Source organism: Arachis duranensis, chromosome 6 (genome assembly GCF_000817695.3).
Source record: "Arachis duranensis cultivar V14167 chromosome 6, aradu.V14167.gnm2.J7QH, whole genome shotgun sequence".
NCBI lineage: Eukaryota > Viridiplantae > Streptophyta > Magnoliopsida > Fabales > Fabaceae > Arachis > Arachis duranensis.
The window spans coordinates 15,184,097-15,192,495 of NC_029777.3; positions in this window are offsets into that span (position 1 = coordinate 15,184,097).

An 8,399-nucleotide genomic window follows, 5' to 3' on the forward strand; every position below is an offset into this window, starting at 1 on the left:
AATCCCATGAACCGACCTAAATGGTCGTCAGGATAAAACGACGAGGTACAAGTCGGCGTAAAGAGGTTGTATAAGTTGATCTTGAAAAACTCGGGAACAATCCGACTCCTAAGTTGAAATGAGAACCCGAGTAAAACAAGCTCGGAAACATTCCGAGTAGACGAAAAACGCATCACAAAAATAACCTAAGTCATAAAAACTCGCTAAAGCAAAGTTGAGTATAAAGGATAGCAAAAGAGATTGAAAAACCTGAGAAAAGTTTAAAGGGTGCATAAAAGCCCTTAAACGAAAAGGCTTGGAAAAACAAAGACAAGCCAATAGGAAAGGTTTTCAGAGAAAAGATCATAAGGGCGTTAAGATATTGAAAAGCATGCACGCATAAGATAACTTAAAGCCCTTGTCCAAAAAAGGGCATTTATTTTGTTAAATCTAAACCCTTATTCAAAAAGGGTACTCGCCGAAATGTTTTGTTTACGGCCTAAAAAGGCCAAGAGAAATTGTTCACACGACCACCAAACAACATATAAATAAGTCTAAAAAAGGGGGGACTCACAGGCCGAGCCCCCATATAGCCATGAAAAATAAAGTCATTTTTTCAGAGGAGTAGACGGATCACCACCACCAGAGTCAGGAGGAGCGCCACCAGGACCAGGAAGAGAAGCTGAAGAGGAAGTCGGAGGAATGACTGAAGAACTCGGAGCATCTTTGGAACGAGGAGGAGAATCAATAATCCTCTGTCCCCGAGTCTTCAATTCTGACTCGGAAACAACCACGGGGACAGAAGGATCCACGATAGCACCATCAATAACGACCTTATCAGGATGTAAAGGAGAAAGATCCAAGTCGGGAGCAATGACTCCAACTTGCTCTTTAAAGATCCTCCAAGCCTCCTCGGCACCATCAGCAATAGAGTCCTCCAACTCGGCATACGCATTCCGAGAATTCAGCAAATCCTTCCTCACAGCCACAATATCTTGAAATAAACTTTGGTAACTGTCCTGGGCTGCCTTCCTCAAATTCGCCTCCATAGTACATTGGGCCTGCAGCTTGCTCTCCTTCTCCCGGAGGCTATCTCTCTCCTCCCTCAATTTGGCTACCTCCTCCCTCAACTCCCTCTCATGATCCTGGTAAGCAAGAAGCCTCCCCTCCAACTCCTCAACCTTCGAGGTTGCCCCCAAAGAGCTGAGGGGAGTCTTCTCAAAAATGTCCAAAAGTTTACCACAAACACCCGCCGCCCTAAAACTCTCCTCGGCCAGAGTGGTGAGGTGATTCCGAACAGAAACATCATCCATACTTATATAAGGATAGATGTTCTTTCGGACGAATGCAAGAGCATCCGCCTTAACCCCACCATCCAAAGAAGAGCCAGACTCTGATGTCTTGCACTTCTTCTTCTCTGGCTCAGGAAGAAGTTGGGCAGAAGGGAGTGGCCGAGACAAGGTTGAAGAAGAAATTATAATGGGTTGAGAGGGAGTGCCCACATTCTTAGGAGGAGGAGGAGGAGGAGGAGAGGTGATCACTCTGGCACCACCAGACCTAGCCCGGGACTTTGCTTTAGCCTCCTGAACTCTTTGGTAAGACTCCTGAGCATTCTTCCTTGCCATATCTACAAGAGAAACAACTAACAAAAGTTACAAGTCGGTAACACTCAAGTCGACAGAAACAAGTCGGAAATAGGAAAATGCATTTACTACCTAGTTGCGACCGAACAAAGGTCGGCGTCCCCTGGAGGATTTTCCTAGTATCCAAGTATGGAACCCTCCCCCACGCTTCTCGGAAAAACCCCACAATGGCCGCCTCCACCTCGTCCAGGTCATCTAGACCATACTTTTCACAAGGGGAGGCCTCCTGCCAATAAAGGGAAAAGCGAGGGGAAAAATGATCATCCAGGAAAAAGGGGTGGTGACCCTCTACAGCTTGCACTTTGAAAAAATAGTTTTTGAAGTCATGGAAGGATTCGTCAAAAAGGGTGAAAACCCTCCGACCTTGTATGGCTCGGAAGGATACCCATTGCTGTTTGTTGTTTAGCCCACTAAAGGGCTTAGTCATATGAAAAAGGGTTGTTTAGCCCACTGAAGGGCTTAGTCATATGAAAGAGAAAGAAAAAAATCCTTAAAGAGGTCGGGAAGTCCAGAGCATGGCTTATAAACTGATAGATCTTCAAAAAACCCCAAGAATTGGGGTGGAGTTGAGTAGGGGCAACCTTACAGTGGTGCAAAACGGATATTTCGAAATCCGAGAAAGGAAGAAAAACACCCAAGCGGGTGATCATACATTCATACATAAAGAAAAAATGAGGGGCCGCCTCATTGACTCTCCCAAAACAAACCCGGTCTTCCGGACCCGGGGTTATCAACTCATATTTTGGCTCGTCCTCCTCCGAAGTACAAAGCCTGTGATGAGTACGAAGATGAGTGATAAACTCAGCATCGACCAGGGGTTCCTCCCCAAGGACCGTGACATCAACCCACTGAGAAAGAACATCTACAGAAGTCATTTTTCTTTATATAATGAAAGGTGACAGAAACCTACAAAAGGAAAAAAGAAAAGGAAAATCAAAAAACACGGTCCCTAAAGAGGAGAGATACGAAGCCAGAATCTACAGACCAACCTATCCACCCACAAAACAAACACATGCAAACAAAAGGCATGACGTGAAAGAAATAAAACTAACCTTTATCCGAAAAGTGAAGGTTGGAAATAGCAGAAATCTTCGAGCACAAGAATACAGCACGAGCAAGGAAAGAAGAAGTTTGAAAGATTGCAGAAACGGAAAAATGAAAGAGAGGGAAAGCATTTATAAACATGCTAAGGGGCATAATGGTAAAAGCGGAGCAGTCATTAATGAGATTGCACCGTTACCAAAGCCCTCAATGCTTCCCTAACGGACACGATGCTTGAATTGACGTAACTGTCAGAAACAAAAGGTCGCGAAAATCACGTCGGTTTATAAGACCCATGTTTCTCCAGATAAGTCGGCTACGAACCCGAGTTAAATACTTGAACCCAAGCTCTAAAGAGACTTTGGGCTCAAGTAGGGGCACTGTTCATACCCTGGCCCAACGACGAAGGCCCAGGTCCAAATAAAAGGCCTAATCTAAAGGATTAAGCCTAGCTAAGTACCGACCTTCCCATAAGAAGTCGGTATCAACCACGACTTGGTCTGAAGAAGTCGGATGTAAGATTAGCTGGCAGATAAACACTCATTCAAATGAGTAACCGCCCCTAAAATCTCTCTAACCGCTTCATAAAGCCATATCTTAACCTCCCCAAGATAATGGGGCGGTTAACACCCTAAAGATACGGCACTACTCCAACGGTGGTTATTGGCTCACCACTATAAATACACTGACACCCCTCAGGTATCTCTAAGCCCAATACTCTCCAGACCTGCTAACACCCTTGCTAACTTAGGCATCGGAGTGTCTTTGCAGGTACCACCCCCCATTCACTCACGAATACAAGTCGGAAGGAGGCTCCAGCGTGCAAACCAACTTGGAGACTACCATCCGCGGACGATTGGGCCAACTAGCGCCATCTATTCTATTAATCTCCGGTTACCCACCGTAACAAAAGCTAACCACTAACTTAAGCTTAATTATTATAATAATAAGAATTAATTAATCATGGGAAACTAAACCTTAATATATATGGTGATTATAGGATGAACCATGTTCACAGCCTCCAATAAATAGCCACTCGGCCACATGACCATGAATATGAAGTAGATATCTATTATATGAATTTAGTTAAAAAAAATTCTAATGATAATAATTAAAAAGACAAAAGCAAAAAAAAATTAAAAATACATTTACCTTTAAAAGTACTCACAGAAAACTTGTTCTTTATTATATGATATTGAATAATACTAGTACTACTATCATATTATATTGTAAAATCAGGTACCGTTATCTTGCTTAATTAATACTAGTTAAATTAATTAAGGAGAATTATCCACCAAGTGCTTGGAAGACCGAGCCAACAACTCGTAATTAGTAAAGTAAAGTTGTGCTAATAACAAACAAGCAGCTCCAGCCAGCTATTAATTATTGGTTTCGTTCGTTGCATATGGCTGATGGAAGCACATGACTACAACTATTCTTTATAACCAAAGTTTAATTCACATTTTATTTATTTCATTTATATGATGAGTCCTTTGGAAATTATACTTCAGCTAGGGAATGAAATTTATACCTAGTCAATGCTATATATACAGCTACACACTTCACTAATTAATCTGCAACTCTACTAGCTAGCTACTAATCTATACCCTATAATACACCTCCAATGCAAGGATTATACCATAATTATAGAAATTGAAAAATATAGAGCTGTTTTTGTATTATTTATTTTTATACCCTTGATTAAATTGTGTGTAACTATCATTTAAATATAGTTATCCCTATATAGCGAGCATTGCTATGAACTGGATATCATTCATATTTTATAATAAGACTATTTTTTCATTTTTCATATGAATAATGTTATATATTTAAATTTTTTATTAATTAAATTTAACTAAATTAATTTAATATAATAAAAATTTGATTAGACTTAATTAGTTCATAAAAAAACTTGAACATATAGTATTATTTTTTATATATTGTGGTGTTGATAAGAACAAAATCCTATATGATAAAAACACACTACTTTAATTTATTCTCCCACAAAACTTGTGCATGCATGCGTAGAGATATATCTTTTCATTCCTTAGCTTCATACAAGTTATCATTATATTTTGGTTCTTTTATTTCCTTTTACTGGCCAAAGCCATGTGAATGTTAATGAGCCTCTGTTCTCATTCTCATTTCTCTCTCTTTTGAATATCACAAATTTAATTATGTTTTAGGATTAGATCATATGCCAACTACTGATAATGATAGTAACTTTGTTTGAAATTTTCCCTTTTAGGAAAAGAACAATATTATATAACCAACAAAATTTATTATTTCAGTTAATATATATTTAATTAATTTTAAATTTTAAATTATAATCATATAAAATAAAGTATTGCCTCAAGATTACATTAATGAATATGAAGATACCTAAAGACATAAAAGCTAATAAGTAATGATAAAATGAATAAATAGAGATTGTTGCAATGAATGGGGGTAATAAATCAATACAAAAGGGAGGAATCGAATTAAGATTTTGCAGAATGGAGTTATGATTATTATAGTTTATAATAAAATGAAAGAAACAAAGTATCCATGTGAATTGGGGAGAGGAATAACAGTCTTCAAAGTGGTCCAACTACTGAACCCTAGATAGAGGAATCAGAATCCCATTACCCTTTTCCATTTCATAATTGATTCAGCATTCCTATATCTCTTTCTGCTCCAATCATCTCATTGCTACAATAATAATATATATATTTACTCAAGAATTTCACAAGCTTTTAGAAATGATTCAATTATTAGTAACACCTTAGATTCGAACAATTTAAAATTCATTTGCTACAAGTAAAAACAAATTCAGTTAAGAATGCCTTATTTCACTCTTCTATTTTTTCTTTTATATATCGATAAATGTTAAGCAAAATGCAATACTCTTCGGTTGCTTGCAGCTACTTCTAAGTTTTAACGGATACCTACACAAGTATGCATATTTTTATAGTAAGACTATGCTATTTGAACTATAGTTTATTGACTTATACTATTTGTAGTTGTTCTGTTATTTATATAGCATTCATATTATTTAGTATTAGAGTCATATATGATGTATATATAGCATTCAATAATAATAATAATAATAATAATAATAATGTAAGTGTGGCTACAGTGTTGCATGCAAATGTACAAATATCTCGGAGTCAGGGTATGCTCTCTTTTTCCTATTGTGAAATAGGGGAAAGTGATTGTGCTGATCTCATTCATGCGATGATGATGTGAAAATATATATATATAAATAAGAAAAAGGTGGATATTTACAATGAAGATTTTATAATTGTTTTCATGTGAAAATATTCTCTTTTGATTTTTGAATGATAGATTAAATGGTTAAATTTTGATATTTATAAAAGTGTTATTTTTGTTTAAAGTGTAGCTAAATAAATAAATCATACTTTCAAACAAAGTATTTTATAAAAAGATGTTTTTGCCATCTTTATTTGAATAATTGCCTAAAAAAAAATGAAAGTGATAAACAAAAAAGTAACATTTTCAATTTTTCACTGCCACCTTTCTATACATTGTTATCATTATTATTAGTTACAAATTTGTGGATTATTGCTATTTGGAAAGTGTGAAGCTTTAGGGGGAATTGACATGCACTAGAGGGGTTGTACATAGGGCAATAAGGGCACATGGATTATGTATATAGGTGGTAAATAAATACTTATATTGACGCGGAATATGTTTACTACTTTGTTAATAAATATACGCTATTATATATAACTTGTTTTCTTATTAAATATGTTATTTTCTTTTATATATGGTTTAAAATCTACAAAATTTCCTCTTTTTTATTGATGAAATGAGATCTTCGATACAAATAAGACTAATCTTATTAGATTTCAAACCATATTATAGATGTTTGCAATGGTCAACTGTCTCTTTAAATCTTGATTGCTACATATATATGTGCATAACACAAGGCCATTATTACAACTATATATAGGTTGGTCCACTAGCGATACAATGATACATAGCAAGTTGACCCCATTTTATTGTTATGATAGCTAGATAAGTACATACATTATACATGGCTTCATACTTGTATTGTCGCTATGAGTAAATGCGAGAGGAGGCTTTGAATATGAATAGGACAGTTTCGGCCTAGCTAGCTTCGCCAAATAACGTTGTAAATTTATTTTGTAATTCGTTGAATAAGTAAGTGTAGTTGTATAGTAGCTAGGCATGCATGTGATTGTGCATTTGTTATTTTTATCAACACATATCATGTGGAGTAGTATTTTCCTTTTAAGATTATGACTATTGTTAACGTGCAAATATATGTGATTAAGAATTAATTGTATGTATATAATCTCTTTGATTAAGGGTCAAGGGAGAAGGTACAAATTGATTATTATAGTGTATATATACTCTAGTAATTATACTATTTCGGCTCGGTGCAACACGGATTATGGGTCTATTTACAGATTTATGACTCACCGAATATTCGATTTACGTCTAGAAATAATTTGCGTGCCACCTCATGATCTACTAAAGATCTGAATAGTTAGTAGAAATTTTCAGACGTACGAGTTCAAAAAAAAGAGTTCACCCGAGTATAGAGTATAAATTAAAAAGAACCTACTCCTTTCTAAAGATGCATCATTTTTTACTCTAATTAACTGCTGCATTGTATAGACACTGATTTTAACATAGGAGTATTTTTGTAGGTGGCTCCCGCCAACCCACAGATAACTCAAACAACCCTTCTTCTCGTGGAACTCGCACTCAAGCTCAAATTTTCCTCACAACTAATTGCTTCAGACCCAACGTCATCCGAACTGCCATTCACCCGAACAACCAAACATATACTATATGTAGTACGTAATTTTCTTTTCTCAAACAACTTAGATCATGCTAGCTAATCCTAATTGACAGCAAGCACAATCGGATATAGGTGCTAGCTCCAATTGATGATTTAGTATCTCGTGCTTAATTAATTAGGATTACTAATAATCTAATATTGATACATGGAAGTTAGTTAGTTACGCTTCCTATGCTTACTCTTTTAGCAACAAGAACACCACTACCAATTTGCATGCCAAATTGATTAGGTGCGCTTTTCTCAAACAGATCAGAGTGGATTATGGATTTTCTAGTGAATAGATGATTAGTTACAGCATGTATAGTAACTAGTCTAAAGCATGCTACTATATGAACTCCGAACAGTGTGATCTTTTTTCTTGGATCTAATGCTTGCCCATATATAACTAAAATTACTGTGCACTGAGATGCATGCTAATAGGTTTTTTAAAACAAGTTGGTTGAATTAGGAATCCCTAAATCACAAATTTATAGGCCTAGATTACTAGCTAGTACTTGAAAAAAATAAAATCAAACAAATGAATTAAGTACTCGGAATTCAATAAGCATGCAGATTTACGATCAACGTAGAGCTAACGCAAGCGAAAATGTTGGAATGTTAATCCATAGATAAATTACAGAAATTATTTTTGATACTGCAGTGGAGACATTGTTTTGGTTGAATATTGATATTTGAAGTGTATTACAATATTGTAGAAATCATTCAACACGTCTCTCACGTGTTTTAATACGCCCCCACGTGTTGGTACGTGTCCAACACGCCCTTTACATGTTGGCCAAGATGCTGTCACGTGTCCAACACGCCCTTTACGTGTTGTAACACTTTCTACGTGTTAACTTTTTACCTACAAAATTCACTCATCTATAATTACACTAAATAATTCTATTTCAAAAAAAATCAAT